At 41.0% G+C, this 17,192-nt stretch overlaps 2 protein-coding genes across 2 annotated transcripts in view; both read left to right on the forward strand.

The window, feature by feature from the left end:
• LOC126243928 (putative inorganic phosphate cotransporter) overlaps nt 1-5,339 on the forward strand; it is a 246,450-nt gene extending 241,111 nt beyond the window's left edge. Inside the window, exon 11 of the mRNA XM_049948199.1 lies at nt 5,231-5,339. The gene's annotated coding sequence lies outside the window, so the exon portion shown is untranslated. The remainder of the gene's footprint in view (nt 1-5,230) is intronic.
• LOC126232848 (putative inorganic phosphate cotransporter) overlaps nt 1-17,192 on the forward strand; it is a 112,170-nt gene that overhangs the window by 66,559 nt on the left and 28,419 nt on the right. The gene's annotated exons all lie outside the window — the stretch shown is intronic.

Genomic DNA, 17,192 nt, shown 5'->3' on the forward strand with positions numbered 1-17,192 from the left:
CCATTGCGGCAAGGCCGTTACCTACTCGACGAATGGCCCGTATTTATAACGCTACTTATCGAAGGTTCTCTGTACAAGAAAACAGTAGAATATTCGCGGCTTTTCTCGAAAAAATGCCAGACAGAATAATGTATCGAGATCACTAGAATGGCCCCGACTTATCTCGTAGACATGTGTTAAGCTACCCATGTGCTACACAGAAAAGTTTAAAATACGATGACGTGGGCTCGTGTGCTACATAGGAAAGTACAACTTCTCGATGTCTCGATTCAATGGAGTCGACTGACGAAAGAAACGAACGAATAGCGTGCTGGATGACTGGCGAGTTGTGTCTATGGAAATCTAAGAATTTATACAGACGAACATTTACGTAAATGCAATTAAGAATGCAAATGTTTGTGTGTTCAAAATCTTAAATCTCCAATTTCTTTGAAATTTTCGCATTAGCAAACAGGATACGTGAACTTATGACTTATCAGCTTATGATTAGAATACTATTACAGAATGTGAATATGCAATAACAATAAATAAAGCTCAAGGTCAGAGAGATGGGGAAGGAGATGATGGACAGAAGAGGGAGAGGGGTGGACAGAGACATGGGACAAAAGGAGATTCGGACGTACATGCAATTCTCATCCATACCAGAAACGCGTGCTTCCTATTCTCTTGCCGTTCGGTGTGGCCGTGCGGTTCTAGGCGCTTCAGTCTGGAACCGCGTGACCGCTACGGTCGCAGGTTCGAATCCTGCCTCGGGTATGGATGTGTGTGATGTCCTTAGGTTAGTTAGGTTTAAGTAGTTCTAAGTTCTAGGGGACTGCTGACCACAGATGTTAAGTCCCATAGTGCTCAGGGCCATTTGAACCATTTGAACCTCTTCTCTTCCTTTTCCATTTAACAAGACTGAGCCACAGCAATGCGTTGTTGGGGATAGCTAGTCAGTAAACAGTATGTTTCAAAAAGATCCATCCTACTTCACAAGACTACAGTTATACCTGAATGGAGGTAGTGGATTAATTTTAACTTACGAGGTTCATTCAAATGAAACCTGATCAGTGCGTCTGCCTTTACCTTAGACGTAAGGTGTCAACACGTACCTGCGGGTATGGTGGAGCCATCTTTTGGTAGAGAGACTGACGCGTACGCAACGTTTGATGTTACATAGCGCCAGTGTGGTTTCACGCCGAAGAGAAGGTGGTCACACGAGTTGTCGTCCACTACCGAAGATGGAGGCGAGTAAGCAGGAACAACGAGGAGTGACTCGATTTTTGGTAGCGGAGGAAGTTGGAGGCCGTGAAATGTATCGACGGATGAAGGCTGTCTACGGTGACTACTCTCTGAGTCGTTCAAGTGTTGTGGGATGGCGCAAATGATCCCTTGAGGAGCGCGAGTCACTGGAAGACGATGCTCTTCCTGGATAGGCTCATCCACCGTACAGTCCCGACCGGTCACCGTGTGACCTTCATGTGTTTGGACCTCTAAAACAAGCTGTTCGCGGACATCGATTCACAACGGACGACGAAGTGTGTGACTGGATCTAGCCCCGGATCCGACAGCAGCCTATTTGTACAACTACATTTTTGATTCAATAAAATCGTTTCACTTGAATGCCCCTCACACATATAGGACTGCCAAGTTATTTCGAAAAGAACCATTCCATTTGACAAGGACGCACATATATGCCCATATATGCCCATAAAACATTTGCTATTTTTTAAATTTAAGTTTAGGCCTAAAGTTATCATTTACCTTTCGCAAATGCAGAGTGTCCTCTTCACTAGACTTAAAACAACTTAAGACAAACATCCGAATAATAAGCCAAACTCGCCCATACATTTTCTAAGCATGTCTGCAGTTACTGCATTCACTAATGCAGCCAAAGTTGTTTTTTGATTGTTGGAAACATAGACGAAGTGGTTCACAAACACCCCCTTCCCTCCAAAAAAAAAAAATCGCATATTGTGAATTTAGGCGACTGTGGGTGCCAATGATACAGGGCGAGATCTGTATGTCCGTTACAGGTGGTATACAGGGTGGTCCATTGATCGTGACCGGGCCAAATATCTCACGAAATAAGAGTCAAACGAAAAAGTACAAAGAACGAAACTTGTCTAGCTTTAAGGGGGAAACCAGATGGCGCTATGGTTGGCCCGCTAGATGGCGCTGCCATAGGTCAAACGGATATCAACAGCGTTTTTTTTAAATAGGAACCCCCATTTTATATTACATATTAGTGTAGTACGTAAAGAAATATGAATGTTTTAGTTGGACCACTTTTTTCGCTTTGTGATAAATGGCGCTGTAATAGTCACAAACATATGACTTACAATTTTAGACGAACAGTTGGTAACAGGTAGCTTTATTAAATTAAAATACAGATCGTAGGTACGTTTGAACATTTTATTTCGGTTGTTACAATGTGATACATGTACCTTTGTGTACTTATCGTTTCTGAGAACGCATGCTGTTACAGCGTGATTACCTGTAAATACCACATTAATGCAATAAATGCTCAAAATCATGTCTGTCAACCTCAGTGCATTTGGCAAAACGTGTAACGACATTCCTCTCAACAGCGAGTAGTTCGCCTTCGGTAATATTCGCACATGCATTGACAATGCGCTGACGCATGTTGTCAGGCGTTGTTGGTGGATCACGACAGCAAATATCCTTCAACTTTCCCCACAGAAAGAAATCCGGGGACGTCAGATCCGGTGAACGTGCGGGCCATGTACGTGCTTGCTTCGACGACCAATCCACCTGTCATGAAATATGCTATTCAATACCGCTTCAACCGCACGCAAGCTATATGCCGGACATCCATCATGTTGGAAGTATATCGCCATTCTGTCACGCAGTGAAACATCTTGTAGTAGTATCGGTAGAACATTACGTAGGAAATCAGCATACATTTCACCATTTAGATTTCCATCGATAAAATGGGGGCCAATTATCCTTCCTCTCATAATGCCGCAACATAAATTAACCCCCCAATGTCGCTAATGTTCCACTTGTCGCAGCCATCGTGGATTTTCCGTTGCCCAATAGTGCATATTACGCCGGTTTACGTTACCGCTGTCGGTGAATGACGCTTCGTCGCTAAATAGAACGCGTGCAACAAATCTGTCAGCGTCCCCTAATTTCTCTTGTGCCCAGTGGCAGAACTGTACACGACGTTCAAAGACGTTGCCATGCAATTACTGGTGCATAGAAATAAGGTACGGGTGCAATCGATGTTGATGTAACATTCTCAACACCGACGTTTTTGAGATTCCCGATCTCGCGCAATTTGTCTGCTCCTGATGTCCGGATTATCCGCGACAGCAGCTAAAACACCTACTTGGGCATCATCATTTGTTGCAGGTCGTGGTTGACGTTTCACGTGTGGCTGAACACTTCCTGTTTCCTTAAATAACGTAACTATCCGGCGAAGGGTCCGGACACTTGGATGACGTCCGCGGCTCGTGGTCTTGCGGTAGCGTTCTCGCTTCCCTCGCACGGGGACCCTGGTTCGATTCCCGGCGTGCTCAGGGATTTTTTGTGCCTCGAGATGACTCAGTGTTGTGTGTCTTTCATCATCATTTCATCCTCATTCATTATTTAAGAAACAAAACGCAGAATGTTACGCTAGGCTGCTAGAGTAATACGGAGGGACGGGATATCATCCACATGGGGAGAAATTACAATCGGGCTCCGATTATTGGCCCACTATTGGTCTTACTTTTGTGTCTGAGTGGTTCACGGGCGCTGCGTCGCATAATGTGAAAGTTGCATAATATTTTAACGAGACAGGTGTTCAACATTTTCAGGTGCTTTCTGATATGTTGCCCCGACGACATCCAGGGCCCCAGCCAGAGAAACAGGCTACCGTCTTCACACGCGCGACGCGGGAAAAGCGCGGTCGCAAATTGTGGCCAAGCGCGCTCGGAGGCATTGTGTTGGCGTCCAGGTTAAGTGTCCGGTCTCCGATCACCCGTCTGTGTTGATTCGTTTGACTGCTACCGACGATACCTTAGTACCGCCATTGTTGGTTAACATGCCCTGCTAAATCCAAATCCCGTGTCTCTCTTAATCATACGCATTTCGACAGCTTCCCTAATTATAGAGTCCCAGTATGTGGAGGCGGACGAAAGGATCTTTGTCACTCCGTATTTCATGCTATGCCTCGTTTCAAGACAGTGTTGAGCAACAGCAGACTTTCCTGCCTGACTCAGTCTGGTGTGACGTCACGTCTGTGTTCAGCGCATCTATCCTAAATAGTGCAACACTTCTGGCCAATGTAAGATTTCCTGCACTGGCACGGGATATTATGCATCCCTGGTCTCCTCCGATTTAGGTTATCTTTAACAGAACCTAGCTGGAGGGGGGCAGGCACATTTTATTTGCTGTTTCTTGAACAGCCCGCATATCTTAAGTGACCCACACCAACATCGTATAAAAAACCATCCTCGTGGAATTCTCCGTTCCTTCTGGTAGTTACTGAGGTTCAATGCGTGCCGGTTGAAACGCATTTCGAATCTGTTTATCAGAGTGCCCGTACTGTACAAATACAAAGCGAAGAGTGATAAGCTCTCTGCAACTGATATAACTCTAGTTCTGTGAACGAGAGTCCGTAATATACCTCTGCGTTGGGATGGCTGATGGAAGTTCGTATCTTGCAGGTATAGCTCGGTGTGAGTTGGTTTACGGAACACACTGTGACCCACGAAACGGCCATCTTTTTTGCGGACCCACACATCTGAAAACGACTTCCTTGCACTTCCTTGCTGAAGCAAATGATTGGATGTAGCACTTGTGAGTGCTGAGAACTCTGCGTTTAAATTTGTGTTGTCTGGAAATACATGAGAAGCACTTTTTAACTCGTGGACCATATTGTTGTTTCGCAACTAACAAATGAAATTTCTTTTTTTCTTTTCCAGAAACTACAGAAAAGGTTGCTGTGTGAGCCAGTTCAAATGACGCCAGCAGTCGCACGAAGTATAGTGAGAGATATAGATCACTTCGTCACATATGTCTAAAACACAAGATTCTTCACAATAAAACTTTGTGCATAAAGAAGAAACGGGAAAGCAAAACTCTGCTAAACATCCACCATTTCCGCAGCTTGAGTGACTTGCCAACATTGGCTAGAGGAAAGATATTTTATTTTATTCGATACGAAATATATGCATGCTAACTAAAAATGTAGTATCCACATCATAACATACATGAACTAATAGTCCTACAACAGAAGGTTCACAGTTATGATGCAAGAGAAGTGGCTGTGAAACTATAACTTAATCTAACTTAACATGAAGTATTATCAGACATTCATGTGAATTATCTAAAGAATTTTGATGGATGTGATTCCATCGAGACCAAGAGATCTGAGGCATTCATAATTATATCTGTGTAAGTGTGAGACGAGGGTATTGTTTTCGTATGGCTTGTTTCTGCTTCTGTTTTGAGAAACGTCTCTCCAGAATCTGTAATAAGAGTCTGTAGCCTATTAGACCCATGTAAGTTTTTTTGTGATAAATTAATAAACCTCTCTTCAACAGAAATACCTTTATATTTAATGCCTCTGTCATATACAATATTGTTCCGAAAAGGTTCCGCATTGATATTAAATAGAAACGTTTGCATATGACCATAGACACTTCAATATTTTTGATTCTACATAGAAAAATGCCTTATAATACCATATTCACAATGCGCATCACTTGCTTTCGCTTTCATTCAGATATGGATTCCATGTTTCATTCATTCATTGTGTACCGTAGATGGCATCATGAAGGAGAGTAGTTAGGAATGCGGAAGCACTGTGCATGAACCGAGAAACTCTAAATCCAATTTTGTGGATTGTATTGAATATTAACTATCATTAAACACCTCTGTTTCGGATATGCTTACATGCACTGTATGATACAGATTGTAAACTCAACACAAAATGAGTTAGACTGAAAGAAACAGTGTACTACTTTCCAGTTAGGCTAAGAACTTGCTGTTTTAATATTTGCACTGCTAATAACAGTTACGTACAGTCCTTACGAACGGTGATCTATCTGCAATGAACAATAATGTTTGCGGCTCAAGTTCTGGGACGTAACTGAATCAACAGCTTCACTAACGATCTGTCAATCTCATGTTTTTCATGATAAATTTAACTTTGATTATTATTTTACTGTCGCTTTCTAGTAGTTTCTTGATGCTGTGGACCTGCTATGCAGTGGCACTAATTGTACCGTGTGAATGTAAGAGAGCTCTCACCTGTGCCAACTAGCTACTAATTTAGGTAACCACTCTTAAAAAACTCTCCTGTAATTTGCTTCTCTCATAAAACAATTACAATGTCAGGTATACAGATTTCTATTAGACGGCATTTACGTAGCAAAGCTGGTGACAAACGCTGTCAGAATGTTATCACAGAAGAAAGATCACAGAACATTCTTCGTTTGTTTCGGTATGTGGCTATTGTCGCCAGCCCCTCTTGTTCTGTGAATTTCCAGAACACCTCAAAGCCGTGAAGCCGAGGTGTAAAGGACCCTTCCCTCCTATGTGGAGTCATTCCATCGCTCCATCCTTGTTGTATGCTTTGCCCTCACATCTCCCTCTGCATAGCTCCACACAGATAAGGTGCACACAGTAGGAAGTCCTAACTACACACTACTTATCTAAACAAGTTTTCTCCTCGTCCATATTTCTTCGTTTTAATAGGAAGAAGTGAAACATGTGGTTACATAATAACAACATGTACCACTAAGGACCCCGTTACTAAGATGAAAGATGTGTAAAATAACTTAATATGTTCTTTACAATCATAGCACTGCCTGGAATGTTTAGTAAATTATTATCATTGCACAAAATAATGTGTCGTCTGAATGAATTCAATTTCATTTCATGACACAACAGGATATGTCCGATCAGTCATATTAAGACAGCCATTTTTAAACTAATAGGGAATATTGATTTAAACATGGAACTGTTTCCTTTGTTACAATATAATAAATGACTTTTTCATTGATTATTTTACTGCATTATTTATTTTCTCATAGATCATTACATTGCCACAAGATCTCATGCGAACCATTTACCATGAGTATTCAGCCTCTATCATGATTACGTTATTCCTAGTCAGTGGTAAATCCATGTGATTAGCTTGTAATAACATACTACCTCAACTTTATTGAGCTATAAAAGTTTCAACCTTTATTTACCATAATAAGTTAAATGTTTACATTTTAATTTACTCGTCTTTCCTCTGTTTCAAATATCAGTTTTATATTTTATCCAACGTGTACAGAAACGAAGATTCAGAGAATGAATGTCAGACAGGTAAGTCTATTTGCTCATAATTGTTTTGGAGAATACTTCATTAGCATGACTCAAAGCCAGTTTACAGCTTCGTACATCTTGTTGATTCTAGGGTGATTGCACTTTGACTGCTAGAAGGTACAGATCTGTATTTTAGCAATATTTGAAGACGTAACAAATGCGTTTTTCAGGAAATTCTTAATGATCAAACAATCCCAGATCAGAACAATGGTATGGTAGAAATAATTTTTGACTTGGTGTTCACGATCCACATTTTTATTAAACTTCTTGTAAATTCACATATACTTCTTCTCAATTGTCACATCATCAAGAAAACCGTTTTGTATCAATCTTCATATATTTAATTTCCATTTTAACCAAACACAAGACTTGACTGTTCTTTTACAAAGCGAAATAACAACTTAACTTCTGCAATGTGAAACAAAGACTGCTTTGTGCGCATTCGTGCCAAAACGGTTGCAAGTAAGTAAAAGATTATGACAGTTTCACAGAAATGAATACACACAAGAACCATATCACTGTAATATATCGATACATCGGAGTACCTATACATTAATAAAACCAATTGTGAATATTGTCACAAAAATATGTCTGTTACTTAGCAGAAAAGTAGTACGATATTACTGGTATCGAAAACTGGGGTTGGAGTGCCGTAATGGTCAAGTAAATAAAGAACCATTACAACATACACTGTCATATTTTCGATGTAAGTGTTCCTTCATTTTCTTTTCCTAACAAAAAGGGTTCAGGTCGTCCCTTCCATGGAATCACCTCACTACGAATTAGACTATCCCTTCTGTGAGTTCGCCCATCTATCACCTCTCCCCTATCTAAATCATATCCGGATACACCTCATCTTATAATTTTTCACTTATGTAAAGTCCCTGACTTTTCCTCTTATACCTGTCATAGACGTCGATAGTGACTTTACACAGGTAATTAAAAGACAAATTTCCTGCCTCCGACTTTTACACCATTTTTCTTATAATTTTCGTAAGACCATTACTCACATATATGTATATACTATCGAAATATTTAATATCGAGTCTTGTCTTTCAGACATTTATCTTTAAGGGCTCTTTGCGTAGAACATATTCATTATCACTAGATTTAAAAAAATTATTACGAACACGGTTATCTACCGCTCACTTTTCATCAATTAACAGGTACAAAACCCATACTTAGCAGCTCTTCAATTCTTCTACCTTTGATTAAGAGACATAATATATTAATGACATCGCATTTTTCTTATATTTACATAAATTTTTTATGCACTAGCGCACTCTTATAGGAGATAACGTTTTTTTTAGAATAGTTTCGCTCCTCATTTGTTAAAACATTTACTAGTGCTTTCTTATCGGAGATAACGCTAATGCTATCTATCATAGCATCGCCCAAACAGTTTGCGTGCCATACCATCCCAGTTTCGCGTATTTACTGCATTAGTATGTCACCTTCTGCTTTAGGGGCTAGTGTTAGCACACTTCCTTTACCTCCCCCCCCCCCCCCCCTTCGGTACAATAGAGGTCGATAAAGTGTGCCTCTTATCATAGTATAAACGATCTTCTCGATTCCCATGCATCAAAAAATTGTTTTTCGTCCGTCCATAAGTCATATGTGCGGTAGCCTCCATCTTATGAATAATCTCTCACAACTTCCAAAATCGTCCACATATAGTTTTCTTCTGGTAGTAGTACTGCATGGTAACATTGTTGTCGCTTTTCTTTAAAATATTCATCTGCCCTTACATCATGATTTAGCCGTAAGGTTAACCTTCTATCTTCATCGTTGGTAGAACTTAAACCAAGAAACTGATGGGAAAAATAGCTCCTGGTACTCCAGTTCTCGTCATTTTACTCATGTCTGAGGGCAATCGTGACAATGTATCTGGTAGAGGTTTCCAGAATGAGATTTTCACTCTGCAGCGGAGTGTGCGCTGATATGAAACTTCCTGGCAGATTAAAACTGTGTGCCGGACCGAGACTCGAACTCGGGACCTTTGCCTTTCGCGGGCAAGTGCTCTACCTCTGCCAGTATCTCGTCTCCTACCTTCCAAACTTTACAGAAGCTCTCCTGCGAACCTTGCAGAACTAGCACTCCTGAAAGAAAGGATATTGCGAAGTCATGGCTTAGCCACAGCCTGGGGGATGTTTCCAGAATGAGATTTTCACTCTGCAGCGGAGTGTGCGCTGAAATGAAACTTACTGGCAGATTACCGAGACTCGAAATCGGGACCTTTGCCTTTCACAGGCAAGTGCTCTACCAACTGAGCTACCCAAGCACGACTCACGCCCCGTCCTCACAGCTTTACTTCTGCCAGTATCTCGTCTTCTACCTTCCAAACTTGGTAGAGCACTTGCCCGTGAAAGGAAAAGGTCCCGAGTTCGATTCTTGGTCCGGCACACAGTTTTAATCTGCCAGGCAGTTTCAGTGTATCTGGTACTTTATTTTCTGAACAACCTTTTCTATAGTTAATTTCTATTTGATGAAGGAATAACACCCATCACATTAATTGGCTACGTAGCAACCGACATTCCGTAAGGAAAGCCAAAGCCTGATGATCTCTACATGTGATGGTGTTAGAACCCCACATTAGCGTTTGAATATTTTTATGGTCATTACAGTGGCTAACAACTCTGGCTCTGTGGCTGTATAGTTGAGTTCATGTTTTTGTAGACTTCTACTAGTGAAGGCTGTGATGTTATGTTCTCCTGTCTTGGGATCCCATTCACCTTGGAACAGTTCACGAGCTACAACGTGTCTCGAAGCGTTTGTTGCTAATATAAATAATTCATTACAGGGATTTTAATATGGTTGCATCTACTAAGGCATGCTTAAGGTTCTGAACAGCCTCCGATGTCCCTTTATTCCATACCCATTTGGCTTTTTGTTTTAATAACAATAATAATCTGTGCTCGTTCATTGGCTGGCCCTATATGTAGCGACAGTAAAATCCGGCTAACCCTAGGAAAGAGGGTATTACGGTTCAGGATAGTCTTAAATCGCCTTTATTCTTTCTGGATTTGCTCTTGCTCCTGCGATTACTACTACATGTCCTAAAACTTTAGTTCTTCTCTTCTAAAAGGTGATTTTGGTAACTTAACTGTAAGGCCTTTTTCATAATACTACTCCATTTCACGTCTCCGAGATTTGACTGTTTTGCAAGTATCTCCAGAGTGGATCGTTCCTCTACGATCATTTTGTTTTACCGTCTACCATTTTAAACTGTTCTACAACCTCCTTCCTGATCACTAAATCGCATTGTTTTCGTATTTCATTCCGCAAATCCTTAGGTAACCTAACTAAGGTCTCATTTATGATGGAAATGAACTATTTGAAGACTGTATTTTTGTAGCTACCGTGTGTAAACTGTTTTAATTCCTCCCATTGAGCTTTAGTGCCATATTGTAATTCTTCCATTTGCGCCTTATTAACTTTGTAGTAATTCGTCTATTTGTGCCTAGCAGACATTAGTTCAGCCATTTTACACGTAGTAACAGACATATAATGTAGACAAACTATACATAAACCTAAAAATCCCTTCGCCGATAAGATTACATTCTAACACAGCTGCACAATTTGTGTCACACGCTTCTATCGGCTTCCGCACGAGGAACTGCTAAGAATAGAGTTTCAGGGTTTTGGGCTGTTTACAGCTCGCTTAATCAGTATCACCGGTAGCTGCACCTGGCTGCTGATACGCCGTATGGGTGCAGCGATGTCTCCATGAGCCGCTATGTAGCCGTTGCCGTAATCTGGTGACCAACCGCTGTCCTGCGAGGCCAAGCTGCACTGCCGTCGTGTTACTCGACTGCCGCCAATGCCGTCGGAAGTTTCAGCTGCACTCGTGGGCTCGGAATCAGCATGCTGTAATCTTCCGTTACGTCGACGAAGTATGTCTTCACTCATGTGTGGACGGTTATTTCAACATGTATATATTTTTTGTTGTTGAATTGATTTCTGTGGTCAACTAATATTGTTTACACTTTCTGATGTGATAATTCACATTTATTTTATTTGCACCAAATAAAAAAATCACTTCTTCTTAAATGCTGTAATTACATTGCGTTGGAACCGCTGAACTCGATATTCGGTCCCCTCCACCAAATCAGCCACCCTTCATTGGGCGACACTACAGTGTGTGTTCTACATTGTTTCTTAAAAATTCTTTTTACTGTCGCTAAAGCTCTCTGATACGTCGTGGTAACGGAAAATTTAACCAAAACGTAAGGTAAGCAGAGCTCAAAGGCTGCAGGGAGTGAAAGCGTAGACCCAAATGAGGGTACAGTTTCAAACACAATTTAATTTTATTAAACATTAAAAAACACTTGTTCACTGGTACAAATATATATATATTGTGTTTTGTGATATATATATATATATCACAAAACACAATTACATTTTTTAAACTCCAGGCCTGAAGGGCCGCTGGACAATCACAACTGTAATTTCAGAATGACAATCTTAAGTTTCAAGATAATCACGGTGTGAAGGACCCAACACTTTTGAATAATTATTGACCAATTCAATAAGTTACTGAAAGGAATGACTTTAATCATTCGGCCAGAAAGGCCAATCAAATATAACCACAAATGATGTTTTGATAATGCTACAAGAATGCAAAACCAACACTTAATTTACTTCGTCCAAAGGAGCAGTAAAGACCAAAAGACAAATTCATATACCAAAGATGTTTTTTATAATGAAACAAGCTAACAAGATAAAATTAATAACCAAAAAGGGGTAGTGACGTCGCCACTCGGCCTGAAGGGCCCGAATATCAGTAGTAATAAATATTTGAGAATGGTAAAGTTAGTGAGTTAGCACTTAAAACCAGCCTGTGCTCCTCACCACTAGGAAAAATTTACAGTCAGCTGTGCTAGGACTACCTGCTTTAGCAATATGGCACAGACCAGCAGAACAACTAGAAACTTCACCAACGTGGCGAATAGTCAACATAGGTCATGACGGCAGCTCTCTATAACACATAAAATAAAAATTACTAAACATTGAAACACATGGTTCAAAATATAACGCCTATCTACGCAGGAACTGTTAATGACGCCCACTGGCCTTCGTAAATCTTCGACTCAGTAAATGTGACGGCCAGTACTAAATAATAATTTCACTCAAATTGTAAAATACAAGATCGTTATTGCACTTGGGTTAGAATAAAATTTCAACCACAGATAATATTTTAGGTTCAGTTATTAAGGCACAGAGAGTTAACACTCTTTTCTAGTGATAGTTACACTTGGCAATATAACAGCAGATCACTGAACCGGGATTTCGGGCACGCCTGAGCCTACTAAAATTGCGAAACACCATGGTACACGACCTTAGAGCAAAACACAACCGACGACACGGGCAGAAATTGAGTGAGACACATCAAGTCAAGAAATTCTCACCGTTAGTCCAGTAGGCAGACAAGCATTCGACGACAGGTTGCAACCAGCACCAACTCGAGTTACGTCAATCGCCCCAGTTCCGCCATTGCAACGCGGACACGCCGCGTCAACAGTTGCCACGCCGAGCTTGCTTATCACACAGACCGTCCAGAACGACTGCCGCCGTCCCGAGTACACACGCTCGTAGCAATCACGTGCGTTCACAGGAAGTTATACCACCTTTCCCGCAACACTGCTCTGCCACACAACCGGAAACTAAACTCCCCGTCTCACTCCGGCAGCAGCACTCGATACTCTCGTCGTCAGCTGGTCTCTCCCCAGAACGTAGCGCCCTCCGAAATTTAAAAACAAACGGACCAATCGCGGCAGATCAAAGCCAAGGCTCCGGAAGACGACACACCACACCTAGGCAAAGATGAAGATGATACGGTTCATTTTCTTACTTCAGTGCCTTCTATTCGCGTCCCTAACCATGGGCGCCACATTGAAGTGTTTTCGTCCCAAGTTATGGGTTGTAACTGAGTGAACAACTTCATTAACGATACGTCACCGTGATGCTTTTGGGCTCACTTCTACCTTGATTATTTTCTTGCGGTTTTCTTGATGCTGTGGACCTGCTATGCAGTGACACTAATTGTTATCTTGTGACTCCTTCTACAACTTCAGAGGTTTAAGGGCTGTAAGAGGTATCACATCTACTCCAACTAGCTACAGAATAACGTAACCACTCTTAACAAACTCTTCTGCAATTTGCTTATCTCACAAAACTATTACGTCCAGTGCACAGATCGTTATTCGATTATATTTACGTAGCCAGGCTTCTGACAGAAGCTGTCAGAATGTTATCACAGAAGTAAGTGACAGATTACAGAACATTCCTCGTTTGTTTAAGGATGTGGCCATTGCCGCCAGACCCTTTTATTCTGTGAGTTTCCAGGACACCCCAAGCCGCGACGCCGAAGTACGGTTAAGCGATCCGGGATTTCGCGTATAGTCGTTAATTTGTAAATACTCTTTTATTCATTTATTTTGGTTTTATTTTTGCTTTTATTGTTCGTTGATAACGCGTATACGAAAAGAGCCGCGAAATACCTTTTAGTAATGCTGTGCCAAGAATTTCTTTATAATAATTAATTTTCAACAAAACAGAATATATTGGGTTCTTATGGTTCTGTATCTGGCTTTCTATTAAAAGAACATTTTTGGCTACTGTAACCCAGTATAAAAATCAACATATCTTCCCTACTTTATAGTTATTGAAAATGAAAATTAGTTTGCTATGAAATACTGATGTTACAGTTCGCAAAGATTGTTCAACATTTTGCAGTGGATTTTTGTTAAGCGTAAAACACCAATAATTACCACGACTAGCACAAGAACATGAGACTATTGTCGGAGAAAAATACGTTTTCACTATAAGGTTTGCCAGACCAGAACTAAGCACAGCAAAATTCCTATTATGTTACGAAGGTAAATTATCTCTTTTGTACTGTTAGCAATATATTATCAGCAGCCCGCGTCAACCTGCAAAACACATCATAAAATCTGCTGCTCTGCTCTGCAAGTCCGGAAGCTGAAAGAAATGATTTTATTTCACTATAACCTTCCCGCTTCTTTGCGGTATGATCAATTTCTTTTAATGCAGTTTGAATGCGCCGCGGCAGCGGCTTGTTCGTTCGTAGCGCAGCTCTGCACCACGGATAATATTTAAATAACTGAAAAATGTCTCAACAGGATGGGATAATAGTCAAGCAAGTTGTAACAATTAATAATGCAAGTTTTCATTTGAATAACTCTATTTAAACCTTCAAATATGTTAACTTATCTACAATACACACCTTTTTTTAAATATGAGTACGTAATGGCGTACATCGATTAACCATGACAAAAGAAGACTACGGTAGCATGTACAACTGCGACACAGGCTATCTTACTCCCGTAACGCCAAGAAGAAGACAGAGAAATTAATGTTCATGCTGTATTATTTATACTAACGACATTGTTTATCTTTGTATGATATTTATCGTCTGTGCGGATTCAGTACTCGCCGACACAGATATTATCTAAAATAAATAATAATAAAAAAATACATAACTCCATACAATAACAGAATACGATGCACAATATTTTCTCTTTACTGCAAAATATGTCTTTTTCTAAGGGACGTTACAGGGACCAACGAAATGTAGGGGCCCTGCCGAGAATATGTAACGTCACTCTAGTCGGCTTGTCCGTCACACTTCGCGAGCGTTCTGCTCATGAGAAATCAGTATGTAGCTGAAAAAGTACCCATTCGTCTGCTACCGAGAGTTTTCATGCATCTAATCGCGCAGTCAAGAGTTATTAAACTCGTCTGAAATAGTTACAGGTTCCTGGCCTGATACGGCTGCTGGCCTACGCAAGACTCACCAGTGTCACGTGCTATAACATTCGCTCCGCTCTCGGGAGGAGATATTGTATCCATCCTTGTGGGATGCTCTGCGCTCACATTTCCCTCCGCGCATCTGTATATAGATTTTAACAGAAAAAGCGCACACAGTGGAAAGTTCTTGCTATACACTGCTTACAGACGTATCTAAATAACCTTTCTCCATGACCATCTTAATTCTGAAGATACCCCTTAACTGTAAAGATGCCTTTCAAGATGTCCTATCATCCTGGCCTTTCTCCTTATCAGTGTTTTCAAAATATTCCTTTCCTCTCCGAATCAGCGCAGAACCTAATCATTCCTTACTCTATCGGTCCACCTAATTTTTAACATTCGACTGTAGTACCACGGCCGGCCTGAGTGGCCGAGCGGTTTTAGGCGCTACAGTTTGGAACCGCGCGACCGCTACGGTCGCAGGTTCGAATCCTGCCTCGGGCATGGATGTGTGATGTCCTTAGGTTAGTTAGGTTTAAGTAGTTCTAAGTTCTAGGGGACTGATGACCACAGCAGTTAAGTCCCATAGTGCTCAGAGCCATTTGAACCATTTGTAGCACCACACCTCAAATGTTACGATTCTCTTCTGTTCCGGTTTTCCAACAGTTCATGCTTTACTACCATATAGTGCTGTACTCCAGATGTCCATCTTCTTGTCACTGTTTTCCAAATATTTCTTTCCTTGGTTCAAATGGCTCTGAGCACTATGGGACTTAACTTCTGTGGTCATCAGTTCCCTGGAACTTAGAACTACTTAAACCTAACTAACCTAAGGACATCACACACATCCATGCCCGAGGCAGAATTCGAACCTGAGACCGTAGCGGTCGCGCGGTTCCAGACTGTAGCGCCTAGAACCGCTCGGCCACTCTGGCCGGCATTTCTTTCGTCTCCGATTCTCCAGATAATCTCTTCACTCCAAACCTCGTCAGTCCACATGGTTTTCAACAGTCTTAGGTAGCACCACATCTCAAATGCTTCGATTCTCTTCTGTTCTGGGTTTCCCATTGTCCATGTTTCACTACCATGCAATGCTGTACTCCAGACGTAAATTCTCAGAAATTTCTTCCTCAACTTAAGACCCATGTTTGATAGTAGTAGACTTTTGTTGGCCAGGAATGACCTTTTTGCCATTGCCAGTCGGCTTTTGATGTCCTCCTTGCTCCGTCCGTCATTTGTTGTTTTACTGCCTAGGTAGCAGAATTCCTTAATTCGTCTACTTTGTGACCACAAATCCGATGTTACGTTCCTCGCTATTCTCATTTCTACTTCTTCTCATTACTTTCGTCTATCTTAGATTGACTCTCAATCCATATTCTATACCCATCAGATTGTTCATTCCATTCAGCAGATTCTGTAATTCTTCTTCACTTTCACTGAGGAATTTCCTGCCTGGAAGGCAAAGATTGAAAATACACTCAAAGTATGCCAGCAAGGTTTAGTTAATAACAGAGCCGCACCTGTTACCTGCAGTTTATCAAAAGCAGACATAATTCCTGACGAAACCAGTGAAACCGAATCCATACAACAATATCCATGTATTGGTGCGTATTCACGTAATCAATCGGAACCAAATTATCAGGAATATCATCCATCACGAAATAGTCACCAGAATACACCTGTGACTATGAATGAAGAGAAAATGCTTAAATATCGTCAATTTCGGATATTTAACCCCAAAAGGAAGTCGATCAATCTCGTGGTCTTTATCAAGGAATTTAGAGGGATACTGCCACGAATGTGGACTGAGCAACAAAGAACTATGTACGTTGCAGGATTTATACATGGGGATGGATCGATTTGGCGTCAGAAGCATCCGAATGGTCTCAAGAACATGAGCAATTTGAAAGCGCTTTCTTGCACAAATACTGGAGAAAAGGCAGTGCAAGAAAGACTACACAAGGAAGTTTTTGACACACAACCACTTTCTTTCAAAAATGGATCTTTAAGGAAGTATTTCGAGAAGTACATAAACAAGAGTAAATACTGGACTGATCCAATCGCGACACAGGATATCATTCGAATATTAAAGGCCAAACTTCCACTTGAAG

This window comes from Schistocerca nitens, chromosome 1 (assembly GCF_023898315.1).
Source record: "Schistocerca nitens isolate TAMUIC-IGC-003100 chromosome 1, iqSchNite1.1, whole genome shotgun sequence".
NCBI classification, from domain to species: Eukaryota; Metazoa; Arthropoda; class Insecta; order Orthoptera; family Acrididae; genus Schistocerca; species Schistocerca nitens.